This window comes from Crinia signifera, chromosome 1 (genome assembly GCF_055691185.1).
Source record: "Crinia signifera chromosome 1, ASM5569118v1, whole genome shotgun sequence".
NCBI lineage: Eukaryota > Metazoa > Chordata > Amphibia > Anura > Myobatrachidae > Crinia > Crinia signifera.
In genome coordinates, this window is record NC_139217.1 from 426564786 (window position 1) to 426579553 (window position 14768).

Sequence of the window (14768 nt, forward strand, 5' to 3'; positions counted from 1 at the left end):
CGGGCGGGAGCTGGCAGCCTGTCGGGCAGGCAGTAGCCGGGAGCCTGTCCGGCGGGCAGGAGCTGGGAGCCTGTTGTGCGGCCGGGCGGGAGTACCTCAGGCGATGGGTGATTGGGACACTGAGCGCAGCCCATATGGACGGCGCCACACAGCAGCAGCACAGTGATCCCCATAAGGGGCAATCGCCGCCGCCGCCTTCGCCTTCCCCTGTCAGTAGCAGGATCCGGGCGCACAGGCTGGGGGCATAACACCCATAGCAAGCAGACCCCGCCGGTACTCACTAGCGGTGCGCGGGTGCGCGGTGACGTCACCCGTGCACCCACGCACCAGCCGCGATGCATCCTGGGAAGGCTGCAGAAATATATTTGTGAATGACACTGCGCTGGGCAGGAGCCGGCGCCTACGCAGCCCTCGCTCCCCCAAGCAGTGGCGGGGGCTGCCTTACGCAAGATACGCCACTGCTTTTCCATTTAAACATCACAATGATGGCAGAGATGCAGTCTAAGGGTAAGCAAGATAGATTACTAATGAATCTCATTATAATTCAGCAATCCAATGAGACAAACGACATTACAGATCTATAATAGATGCCTGAAGTCTCATGGTAACTGTACACCATGCTCAGAGATTTTAGACAGGGGCAGTAATGCAGTAAAGGTCTGAACGTAATGTAATTCCAGATTTTAGACTATTCGGAGATTTTTATCTTGGATCATTCGGAGACTATTCCATTGCTAATCTTAATTAATTGCGTTCTAAACATAGTTGTGTTAAACTCGCTGTATTACATTGTATGGAAATCTAATTGCATTAGGAAAATTCTAAGCAAACAAAAGTAGTTCTAATTTTGTTAGCTGGGATAATTCGTTCCGCTATGTAGACCCAATTTAGTTTTTTGTCATGCTGCCCTAATTAAGTCTTTCTGGTGGATTTGTTCCCTCATTGCGAGTGAGTATTGATTACTACTTCCCGGTGTAGTGCTGCTGTGCCAGGACTGCCATCTATGTTATTGTGCTTGACTATTTAAGGAACACCATATTCTCTGCTTAATGCAAAGAAACATAATTAACCTTGACTTGACCTTTTTCCCTTCTCCTAAGTGCACAGTTGCTTGTACTAATTTTTACAGCAGCCACCGAATATTCACCTCTCGCTGCACAACCATGTACAAGACTTGTGCCAAACATTCTCATTGCAGTCCTGATGTGATTGTATTGAGCATACTGAGATGTGCCAGATTCAGTGCTTACATTTTTATAGTTACAGTCATGTCTTAATTTAATGGGCTTCACAAGTACCTCAGTCTGTGACTGTCTCACCAAATGTAGATATGCTGCACTTGTTATATGAATGGAATTTACAAACACTGATAATCCAGATGGAACATTAGCCCATTATAATCTTTTGCTCACTTTCTCATTATTCAGGGTTTAAATTCAATATCCATATAAATAATTGAGCCATTTGCTAATATACAAAATAAGGTCCATTTTTTTTTCTGTGGACCATTTTTCTAGGTGTATAGCCGGTGAATATCTATCCTTCATGCTGATGTGTCACGATTGGGATTTTGGGACCCAATTATGACCACAGTGGGTCGGTGCTAGATACCTTGTGCTCGAATCATTAACTATTAAATACATCCCAAAAGTCAATAAGGGTAAATTCAATAAAAAGAAGACATCATGGTTGGACAGAAAAGTAAGAACAGCAATCAACAATAAAGCAAAAGCGTTTAAATTCTATAAAAATAACGTAAATGTCTGAGGAGGCATTCAACAAGTACAAACAAAATTTTTAAAGAGGTAATCAAAGTAGCAAAAAGGGAAAATGAAGAGCGCATAGCCACTGAAAGCAAAACTAACCCCAAGAAGTTTTTCAAGTACATAAATAGTAAGCGAATAATTAAAGAGAACATGGGCCCATTAACCAATATCAATGGTAAAAGTTTTACAGAGGATAAGGGAAAAGCAGAACTATTAAATGGGTTCTTCTTATCAGTGTTTACTAGGGGAGAGCAGATAGAGGAATGCACAGGTACCCCAATTGGGATGAACACGCCGGATCTCAGTATTGATTTCACGACCGATGAGATAATATTGCGGCTCAGCAAAATCAAAACAAACAAATCACCAGGGCCAGATGGGATCCATCCTAGTGTACTAATGGAATTAAGGGAGGACCTAGCGACCCCTCTATATTGCATTTTTGATAATTCACTATCATCAGGTAAGGTACCAAAAGACTGGAGAATAGCAGAGGTAGTGCCAATATTCAAAAAAGGAAAAAGGGATGACCCAGCTAATTACAGGCCGGTGAGCTTAACATCAATAGTGGGTAAAATATTTGAAGGACTTTTAAGAGATGCTATCCTGGAATATTTAGCTCTTCATAGTTTACTTAGTATTAACCAACATGGGTTCGTGAAAAATCACTCATGCCAGACAAATTTAGTAGGCTTCTATGAGGATGTCAGCAAAAACCTTGATAATGGAAATGCTGTAGATGTGGTCTTCCTAGATTTTGCAAAAGCTTTTGATACAGTACCACACAAGAGGTTGATAAATAAAATGGAGGACCTGGGATTAGGGGCAAATATCTGTAGACTAGGTGATTCATCGCGCCCTACGGGCGCTCTTCACACCGTCGTAAGGGGCTGCGCCCCCTTAATTTGTGAACGTTTGTATATGAGAAATATGGTTAGAATTGTATGAAAGATGCCCTGTATTGCAACTTAGGTGTCCGCGAATCGCGGGGGGGGGGTCGCGGAGGGTGCCGCGAATTGCAGGAGGGGGGGTTGCGGGGGGTGCCGCGAATTGCAGGAGGGGGGGTTGTGGGGGGGTGGATGCTGCGAATCGCGGGAGGGGAGGGATTGCAGAGAATCGCGGGAGGGGGGTCGCGGGAGGGGGGTTACGGGGGCGGGGGTTGCGGCGAATCATGGTAGGGGGGGTCGCGGGGGGTGTGCCGTGAATCACGGGAGGGGGGGTCACGGGGTGGGGTGCCGAGAATCGCGGGGGGGTGTGTGTGTGCCGTGAATCGCGGGAGTGTGGGTTCCGGGGGGGGTGTGACGCGAATCGCCACAAGAAAAAATCAACACAGAAAGGTCAACACATGTAAATGTTGACATAAGTGTGGCACTTCATTGGTGTCCATGTCGACACATGAGAATGAATATGAAAACATTCAAAAAATGAAAAAAAAAACTTCAAAAACTCATGTCAACCTTTTTCATTGTCGACCATAGCCATGTCAGTGTTTTCCATGTGCAATTTAATTCTGGAGCTGCCGCGAATCGCGGGGGGGGGGGTGCCGCGAATTGCGGGAGGGGGGGTCGCGGGGGTGAGTGCCGCGAATCGCGGGAGGGGGGGTTACGGGGCGGGGGTTGCGGCGATTCATGGGAGGGGGGGTCGCGGGGGTGTGCCGTGAATCACGGGAGGGGGGGTCACGGGGTGGGGTGCCGAGAATCGCGGGGGAGGTCTGTGTGTGTGTGCCGTGAATCGCGGGAGTGGGGGTGGTGGGGGGGGTGTGACGCAAATCGCCACAAGAAAAAATCAACACAGAAAGGTCAACACATGTAAATGTTGACATAAGTGTGGCACTTCATTGGTGTCCATGTCGACACATGAGAATGAATATGAAAATATTCAAAAAATGAAAAAAAAAACCTTCAAAAACTCATGTCAACCTTTTTCATTGTCGACCATAGCCATGTCAGTGTTTTCCATGTGCAATTTAATTCTGGAGCTGCCGCGAATCACGGGGGGGTGCCGCGAATTGCGGGAGGGGGGGTCGCGGGGTGGGTGCCGCGAATCGCGGGAGGGCGGGGTTCACAGGGGTTCCGGTGGGGGGTTGCCGCGAATTGCGGGAGGTGGGGGGTCACGGGGGGTGCCGCGAATCGCGGGAGGGGGGGTTGCGGGGGGGTGTGACGCAAATCGCCACAAGAAAAAATCAACACAGAAAGGTCAACACATGTAAATGTTGACATAAGTGTGCCACTTCATTGGTGTCCAGGTCGACACATGACAATGAATATGAAAAAAAAAAATGTAAAATAAATCTTCAAAAACTCATGTCAACCTTTTTCATTGTCGACCATAGCCATGTCAGTGTTTTGCATGTGCCATTTAATCCTGGGGCTGCTGCGAATTGCGGGGGGGGGGGGGTGCCGTGAATCGCGGGAGGGGGGTGGCAGGGGGGGTGCCGCCAATCGTGCAAGGGGGGGTCGCGGGGGGGTTCTTTTTGCCGCGAATCGCGGGAGGGAGGTCGCGGGGGGGGGGTGTTTTTTCCGCAAATCGCGGGGGGGGGTGTGTCACGGGGGAGGGTTTGCCACGATTCGTGGGATGGGGGGGTCGCGGGGTGGTGGTTATGCCGCGAATTGCGGGAGGGGTCGTGGGGGGGTTCTTTTTGCAGCGAATCGCGGGAGGGGTGGTCGCGGGGGGTGTTTTCTCTGCGAATCGAGGTAGGGGGGGGTCACGGGGAAGCGGGTGTTTTTGCCGCGAATCGCGGGGGGGGGGGGGGGGGCGCGGGGGGGAGGTTTTGCCGCAAATCGCGGGAGGGGGGCGCTCACCTGGTGGCTGTGGAGTAGCAGTGCTGGGCAACATGGGAAGGCAGTGGGTTTCTGGCACTGTCTGTGGGCTCACTGGGCTGGTTCTCTGTCACATACCTCCCAACATGACCCTCTCCAGGAGGGACACAATGCTCTGTTTCTAGACTTCCCCTTAATGTATGATTGCCATCACCTGTTTTAAACAGGTTAATTTCTCAGAAAGGTGTTCAGCACAGATGAAGGCAATCACACATTAAGAGGAAAGTCCAGGAACAGAGCGTTATAGACACAGACACACACTTTGAGTGACAGATGTAGCCAAATATATAGGAGATGGGTAGGGAACTGGCTGTGTAATAGAGAAATACATATGGATAGTGGTAGATGCTCAATTAGTTCAGTAATATCACTCAGGTGGATGGAAGGGAGGCGTTAATACTGAGTAAGTAAAACAAGACATTTTTTCCCGCAGCTCAATGAATGGTATTAGTAACCAATTTTGAACACTACATCTCTGAATTATATTACAGGTCGAGTATCCCGTATCCGAATATCCGTTATCCAAATTATTCCAAAAACCAGACATTCCAGAAAGTGAAAAAAAAGTTTTTTGCTAAAAACTCACTGTGGACATTTGTAACAGCATCACTGGGGACATGATATGTAACTGGCACTATATATATGCAAGACAATGATTGCTTGGCATTCAAATTCAGTGCTGAGATAGTACACACATTTTGTTTCACGTTTTGAAACCTTGTTTTTTGAACAAATAAAATATATTTGTGTGTATTTTATGTGGTAATAAAATATATTTGTGTGTATATTATGTGTTTATACAGCATAAATGCAAGATACTTCAAAATACATCATTGAAATATTAAAATATTCCGAAATACGGAATAATCCGTTATCCAAAATTCTCCTGGTCCCGAGCATTTTGGATAAGGGATACTCAACCTGTATCATGTAGTGTTCAAGATTGGTTACTAATACCATTCAGTGAGCTGAGTGGAAAAATGTATGCATGCACCTGAGTGGTATTACTGAACTAATTGAGCATCTACCACTATCCATATGTATATTGTGAGAGGCATAAGGGAGCCCATATTAGGAGGAGATGTGGGTCCTGATATGCCACATGCAGGGCAGGAGACAGGGGGGGTCAAAGGGGACACCTTTTCTGATGGGCACAGGGGCTGTAAGCATGGCTGCGGCAGTGTCTAGCAATGGGCTATAAAGCTACCCGCCTGGATACCCATAAGGGTACTTGCCTGGAACCCCCCTCCGGTATTAGTGAATATGAATTGTTTATTTTGTAACAAAATAAAACGTTTAATATGAAGTGTACTAAAATGTTTTTTTCAAGGGGGCGGGGTATTGGGCCCCAGATATATGAATGTACCGGGCCCCAAGATTTCTGTTGCCAGCCCTGGCCACATGGAGTAGTCTGGGGTTGCTCCAAGGTAGGTAGCTCTTAGTTTGGATATATCAAGTAAGGAGCCATTATCATGTGGCTTCTTGCTGGTAAATCGTAGACCCAATTTAGGGTAACGGTGACGTGGAGTGCGGTGCCCCTGGACTGGTTGAGGTGGGTGGCTGTAGTGCGGCATGCCCTTACATTCTGTTAACACTTTTCCCTCACTAACACTATCTCTCTTCTATTTTAATTACATTACATTTTTTATTTTATCTCTCTCTTTATATATAGCTCCGGCTTCCTATCACTAATATTTATTAACACTATAGTATCTCACTGATGTGCCATGCTAGGCTTTCTAGCTTATGATAGTTTTTGGGGTGCCACACCCTGCACCTAGATATAGCGCTAGGGACCCCCAATATACAGAGAAGCCTTGACGTGGCTTGGGGCATATCATACACCTGCGCAGGTATATGTAACCAATATCTCTGAATTCTATAGTGTTCAAGATTGGTTACTAATACCTTTCAGTGAGCTGGGGAAAAAATGTCTTGTTTTACTTGTTTACTTGTTTTACTGAGAACAAAGAGTGGTTGTGAACAGTGCCGTATCAAATAGGACACCATTACTATGTGGAGTGCCACAGTGTTCGGTAGTAGGGCCCATTTTATTTAACATATATATTAACGATATTGGGATGGGGTTACTCAGCAATGTATCCTTCTTTGCTGATGACACAAAATTGAGTAGAGTTATTAAATCAACGAGGATGTCTTCGCACTTCAAAATTATCTTAACAATGTAGATGAGTGGGCTAAAAAGTGGAAGATGAGGTTCAATGTGGATAAATGCAAGGTTATGAACCTTGGGAGACATAACCAGTGTGCTAGTTGTAACCTAAGCAGGAGGCATTGGGTAATTCAGTACTTGAAAAGGATCTAGCAGTCCAAATAGATAACAAACTGGGGTGTAGTGCTCAATGTCAAATAGCAACCAAAAAGGGCCAACAGAATTCTAGCATGTATTAAAAGGGGTATAGAAACTAGGGACCCAAAAGGAATTATGCCACTGTACAAGGCATTGGTTAGACCTCACCTTGAATATTGAGTACAATTCTGGGCCCCACACTATAAAAAGGATATCATAGAATTGGAAAAAAAACAAAGAAGAGCAGATAAGCTAATCAGGGGAATGGAGAATTTAAACTACGAGGATAGATTGAGCAATTTGGGATTATTTACACTAGAGAAGAGACGTTTAAGGGGGATATGCTCAACATGTACAAATATATCAAGGGCCAATATAAGGAACTGTCAAGCACCCTTTTTACTGCAAGAAAGGAATCTAAGACATGAGGGCACGAGTTTAGATTAGAAGAAAGAAGATTTTGTTTCCTCAAAAGAAAACATTTTTTTACGGTCAGAGCAGTCAAACTGTGGAACGCCCTTCCTGGAGAAGTGGTGTCGGTTGACACAATAAATACGTTTAAAAAAAGGTTGGACAAACATTTATTGGTTAAAAACATCCAAGGATACAAATAAGAATCATAATATGTCTTTAAAATGAATCATATTCTGTCTTTAACTAGGGATAAGCTATTAAATCCTAATTTGAACTCGATGGACGCAAGTCTTTATTCGGCCTTATCTACTATGTAATGTCAAAGTCGAGTTGCATATACACCACAATAGAATGGTATGGCCGCCATCTTGGTTCGCAGAGTTACGTAAGAATCAGGTAAAATAATAAAGCAAACCCTGTGCGCAGCCATACTACTACACATAAATTCATATCCCACACTCACAAATAATAAAAAAATAGATATATGGTTTTACTTTGCAGCACATAGCTTAAATGGTAAAACACGATATTTTCTGTACATATTTCGCATCTGTGTGTTCCGTCTCTCATGCGCAGCGCTCCGGTACTGATCTAAAATATGCAACTTGTAACAGCTGAAAGTTATAGAACAAATACATATTTAATGGTCACATTGCCACGAGGACAGTGTAATTGGGAGATCCGGATATAACAGGTTTTCACAGCTTGAGTTCCAACCCTATGACGATGCCCTGGGACAAATGAGACAGCTGTGCATTTATCTGCACCAATCAAGGAAAAGCGAAACCCGATCTTGACCAATAGAGATCTTTATTGCATCTCTGTGTGTAGACTATATCTTTTTGTGCAAGGAGTAAGAACATTCCATTTTTGCTTTCTATTCACACTGTGAACATTCTCTGACTACAGTGCCCTGGTCCGGGGGAGGGGCGCAAGCGTAAAGAGACAGTAACTGTATTGCTTTTCTGTGTATTTGTATTTGAGCCGATTGTATTTATATCTGTTGTTTTTCCCCTGTTAATTAAATATTATTTTGTATTGTATAGTGATCTGTATATCCTGTTAGTTGCTTGCATATGTCTGTAACCCCCTGTTGTCCGCTAGGGACTAAAATATATGGTTAAGGACTTTATACCCTTATTCCGGAATTTATATTGAGTCTCGACTATTATTTGCAATAAGCGGAAAGGTTTAAAGGAAATTATACCTGGTATATTTACTTACAATTGAGTACTAAGTACTGCGAAAGGATACCGCTTTCAGGGTATCGGTTTAGCGTGTTTTATACACAAATAAGATTCGCTATGTGGTGCTACGCTTTAGTTCACCCATAGCTAGGAATAAAAGGTTGTAAGTTTACGGACACAGTACGAAAACTCCGCACTTCAATTGTTATCCATCGGTTTGATACTAACTAGGTATTGACAGTAACTATGTATGGTGAGGGAAAGTAGGGAAGAATCATTCTAGACCTGGCTATCTGAGGGTTTTCACCTGCCCATATGAATTTAGAGAAGATTTTATGACAATGTATGATATCTGCCTTAGAAATTCTTATGGGATATGGAATTTCAGGGAAAATAATACTTTTAGTTAGTGCATGGGCGCGCCGGCGCACGCCCCCCCCACCCATAATCCTGGGTGTGTGCGCCCAGTGAACACCCTGTTTGCCGTGACCTCTGCACATGCACAGAAATGCGCATATACAGCCACTGCATCTCTCTCCTGCACTTTGAAACTTGTGTCCTGATTTAGCAGGGATTGTATAAGCAATCTATAGCAATGCAAAAGCAGCAGAAGGTGCATTCCTCCCCCTGCCTTCATTTGCAAGCACATCAAACTGAAAACTACTGTAAAGGCATTTCTAGAGTGCAATGCTCATTTATGACTGCAGTCTAACTAAGTCTGACCTTTCTCAGACTGCCTGTCGCCTGTGTCTTGCAAGGCCAAGGAATCTGCACTTCGCAGGGCATTCCTCAGCATTGTCACTTCCAGAAATGGGGGTGACATGCCCTGTTTCCGCCAGTCACTACTACCCCTGTCCCTCCACCCGAATGCCACTGCCTGTCAATCAGGCAGATGAGTTTGCGTAACTACTGTGCACATGCAGTTTCCCGACCATTGAGAAACTGCGCTACTGATCGCAAAATGACCAGTCCTGAATTACGCCATAGTCTAGCAAATTTCCTATAAAGTAAATCAGTGTTTAGAGCGCAATGCAGAATGTAGAGGTCCCCACACATTATTTGGTGCTGATTTCACTGCCCGATCCATCTGAATCGCAAGTCTGGACACCCAGTCTGATCCGATGCGCAGTCCCATGCGCATCGGATCAGAGTCAGGAGTCGGGAGGTCGAACTGGTTGCACATAAGATTCGCTAAATCTTATGTGCAGCCACGCAGGGGACACTGTGAGGCGGGCATGGGCGGCAGACTCAGCGAGGTGGCTGGCGGGGGACACAGAGGCGGCAGATGCCGGCGAGGGTAACAGAGAGCCGGGCAGGGGGAGCCGGAGCAGGGAGCTGTCAGTGGCATGCTGCAAGTAAAAGAAAAGCCCATACAGTGAATGGGCAGCCTGTGATTGGCTGAGCACTCTCTCAGCCAATTGCTGTCAGCAATTGGCTGAGAGAGCGCTCAGCCAATCACTGGCTGTCCCTTCATTGTATGAGCTTTTTTTTTTCTTGCAGCAGTGACAGCTCCCGGCTCCCCCTGCCCTGATCTCCATTACCCTCACTGGCGTCTGCCACCTCTGTGTCCCCTGTCCTACTCGCAGCGTTCCCCGCCAGCCGCCTCACAGCGTCCCCCGCCCATCACCTTGATGTCCGCCACCCCCCTGCTTCCTCTACCTTACAGGTCCCTGGGAGTTGTATATGATAAATCGCATGATTTATCATATGCAAAACTTGGCACATCAAGTGCATAATCGTGTGTCCCCCTCCCGGGGAGCTGCAGGAGAAATCAGGTCCGACTTGTTCTTAGGACAAGTCGGACTAATGTATGGGGACCTTAAATGTGCCAAATGTGCTGGCCACACAGTGTGATAACACTGAGTTCTCTTTTCATTACAGCTATTTTAGTGATTCTGGATGTCTTCTTTCAATAAATCATGTTAAATTCATGAGGGAACTACAGTATATGTACTTCATTTTAAAACAAAGATATTTCTATGACAGTAAAGTTATTTAAAATACAGTGCCATTAAACTTCTTACTGCTGAAATGTAATCTAGTATGACTCACGCACTTTCATTGAAATGAGGTAATCTTGAACTGCAAGATATTCACAAGCTTCCCAAATGTCATCTTAAAATTTCAAACTTTTAAACAGGAAATATTACAATAATAGATGTAGGTAGAATTCATTAAAGTGCCCAGAATATGTTTATAATCAGCTATTAATGGGTTTGACCAATTAAGACAAAATTATCTAATGATTAGTAAGTACATACGCAACATATTTCCTTAACTAACTCTATGGGGGAAATTTACTAAGAAGACCATGTATGAACGGATATGAGCAGGTATGACCGGGATCGACCAGAATCGGCCCGAAAATACAAATGGAGAATACGGCTAATTTAGAAAGCTGCTGTATTCTCTGGATTTGTATTTTCCAGCGGTGGAGTGAGTAATCATTCAAATACGGATAAGCATGAAGCATTGTCAGATTGTCCGTAAGTCATGATAATGTAAATCAATCTTGTAGCTAATTATTGTGTATTTGAAGGGATTGTTGTCTTCATTCCCTAGTGTTGCCCATTCAGAGAGTGTTGACTCTTAATTGAAGAGAACCACCGGTTTGTGCTGTTCTAGAGAAGGAATAGCCACAAGTTTTTAAAGCTGCCACTATGTTTCAATATTCTGCGGCTGGATCCATTTGCGTTCAAACTTCGAAGGACGGTGTTTACTGAAGACCAAACCTGATATTGGGGGAGATGTCTCAAGACCTGTAGAGAGAAAAACACCAAATTTTGATACATCTCGTCCTGGGTATTTTTGTATTCCTATAAAAAATTTTTTTGCATCATTCAGTACCCATTACTTGTTTCTATAGTGCCTAGATCCATTTGTTTGCCATCAGATGATCACAGCAGATGCCTTATGTTCCTGTGACTGAGGAACACTGCTGTGCTTGCTGCCAGGGCCGCCAATAGGGGGGTGCTGTGGGTACAGCTGTCCCAGGCCCCGGCCTCTGGAAGGGCCCGGGCAGCTCATTTTGGCAACCGCAACCCCTCCTATTTGACTGCCTCCGCTGTGTTGCCCTTACGCTGCGCTCGGTGCGCTGAACGAAGCACAGGCTTCCTCAATGTAGGATGCTGGCGGGCAATTAAAATGCTGCACTGGCTTTTGAGCCAATCGGAGCCAGTGCTCGTGATTTGAGCCAATCAGAGCGGCTGCCGGTACATGAGCTCTGATTGTCTCACCAGCCGGTGCTGCATTGTAATTGGCTGCAGGCTTCCTGCATTGAAGAAGCAAGTGCTTCGGGACCTGCTTCGTTCAGCAGGAGGGGTTGAGGGTTCAGTAGTCGGGCAGTAAGTGAAGGGGGGAGGGGGGATGAGGGTGGGGGGGTGAGTAGAGGAGATGGGGGGGACTAGAAATTAGTCCTGGGCCCCAAAATTCGTAGTGGCATCCCTGCTTGCTGTACATCAGTTATTTTTGTGAACACTGATTCCTCAACACACAGGTTTAAGTTTAGACAAGGACTGACCCTTATCGAGTTTCATTATTTATTATTATTTATTACTGTGCCTCGTCTTTTGTTGTACTGCCAAACATGTCATCTTTTACATAGATTCTTGTGTTTGCAGTGAAGTATCACAGAGTGCTGAAAAACTCCACAGACAGTGTTATTCTTTACAAGACATGAAAAATTAATTTCACCCTTCATTACCCTAACTACGTGTGTAGTCCTCAATCTAATTTGTAAATTGGTAAAATGCTAGCACACAAATTTACTGTATTCCGCTGAACGAAACCCATACACTTGAGATGGGAAATGCTTCCTGACAATATTTGCTATGGGTTACACACATTAGTACATATTGCATATTCTTTATAATTTATACATATAATTTATTTTGCACATTATTACCTATGTGAATTATGAATGGTATCATTATATTAATGCATTGGAATAATGTACAGTTCTCACTACTGCAGCTTATATGGACACTGGAAGTCATTGAGGAGCTTTGTGGCCATATAAAAGTATTAGGTTCCAGACATGTTTTTTTATGGAAAATATATTTTCAGGAGGTTGGTGGAGCTATTTAAAAAAACAAACTCATATTAATATAATTTAGTAGATTGAAAAAAATAGAGGCACTGAAAAAGAACTTTAAAATAAAACTTCGACCCAGGGCAGGTTAAAGAACCTAGTTCCTAATGATGTCATATTTAGTTCCTATTGAAAACTGAAGGCCCCCTTCGACTAGTCAGATTTGGCCTGATTTAGTCAGATTCAGATGGATCTCACAGACCGATCTGACAAAAAAAGGCCAAATCTGAGCTCCATCAGATCAGATGTGCGGCTGAGTCTCCGAGCCATCTGACGATAAAATCCTTGGTGCTGCACCAAAGATCCATCTGATCTGAAGCTGTCAGGGGTGTAACATAGAATTGATCTGATGTATCTGAAGTGAATAGTGAAAAATTAGCTCAGAATCAGATCAGATTCCTGGGAGAGTTCAAGGGAAATCTGAAGGCCTTGTCCCCTGGCCGAGAGGAAATTACTCCATTGTTGGGAAGTATGCAATACAGCACTAAGGAAATGTCTGTTACTACAGTACCACACAACCATGTGATTAAACCAAAACTTTTTATGGTCAAATAAATATTGTTATATTGTTGCGTGGAGTCAAGGCTGTCATCAGGGGGCATTCCCAGGTCTCCAGTCTGACTGAATGCTAGCGGTGCGAATTGGAGAGCAACCATGAGCCAATCGGAGCTCGCAGACAAGCAGCTAATTAGGAGCTGTGGCGCTGCTGCAGTTGTGCCTAGGGGTGCTTCCTGATGCCCTGCGGCCTTGTCTCGGGACCGGCAATTAGTGCCCAGAGCAGTAAGTTGTGGAGCGATGGTGGTGGGGGTGGGGGGGGGGGGGCAGCTCTGTCCATTCCTGGACAAAGAGTTACTTACTTAATTTTACCAAGCTGATATTGAATAGAGCTGAATTATGACGGGCATTTATCACTTTGCATTTTGGAGACTGGCAGCCTATTCTGGTTGTAGATATCATTGGGCTGGATATGACCATCATGTGAGGGATTTATTGGCTGCTACGCTGTATAAGGAAAATCGATAGACTTTTGTCCGCTTTACTTTTTCTACTGCATTATACACATATGTTACAGCTCCGGCTGATCTAATTTAATCTAGTAAGAATGGAGTCCATCACTGTGACTGGGGAGACTTCCATTGGCAGCTTTAGTAGTTGATATATCATGTTCAGTTTCACCAACTTCAATGAGAAATGCCATACAAAGTATTTGTAGGAAATGCATGTGATATGTGATATTTCATCTGTACTTCCATAATATATATATATATATATATATATATATATATATATATATATGTATATACAATTAATAAATTGAGTTGAAGATTGCTGTTTGGGTCTGTATTTGGTAATATTAATTTCATTTTATTGTATTTTTGTTAATTGCCTAATTTACTGTTCTTGGGTACTGGGCCTTTTCCTCAGTTACAATAGATATACTACAATACAAAACAGTATAGATATTATAGTGTGTAAGTAAATAAATTATAATGTATAAAGTAATGTGTGTACTTTAAAATGAACAGTCTATCTGTAATCACATTGTTGGTGACCAGAGGCAGAACTCTGGGAGACAATGGAGTCATCTGCTGCCAGGCTCCTGCTACCAAGGGGGCATCTCTCCTCCCCTGCAATTTTAAATCCATTAATTGAAAGCCATTGATATAACTCCTGAGTTCTGAAATATGTATTCTCTCTCTCTCTCTCTCTCTCTCTCTCCTGTATATACTGTATGTCTGTTATATTTCATAGCAGACATACAATATATACAGTATATACTTTATATAAGGTTTTGCGTGTGTGTGTGTGTGTGTGTGTGGGGGGGGGTGAATACACATCCTGCCCCTGGACATTGGGACAAAACTTATGCCACTGTTGGTGACCCTACACAGCCTGGCACCAAGTTGTCCAATCCAAAATGATTCATGGAAAGCACCCACATGCTTAAAAGACACCAACATCATGCAAAAATCCAGTCATATGAAATTAACCCTTTTGATAAACTTATGGGCCCCATACATCAGCAATTAATTGTGACAATCCTCCGTTCTGGAGATGGGTTTTATTGGAGTTTCATTTTTGTATGTGTGGGCATTCTAACAGGAAAAATCTGCCGATCACTGAAACAAATCTGTAATGTGTGGGCAAGCCAAATAGATTGAAGAAACCGTTTATCTGGGG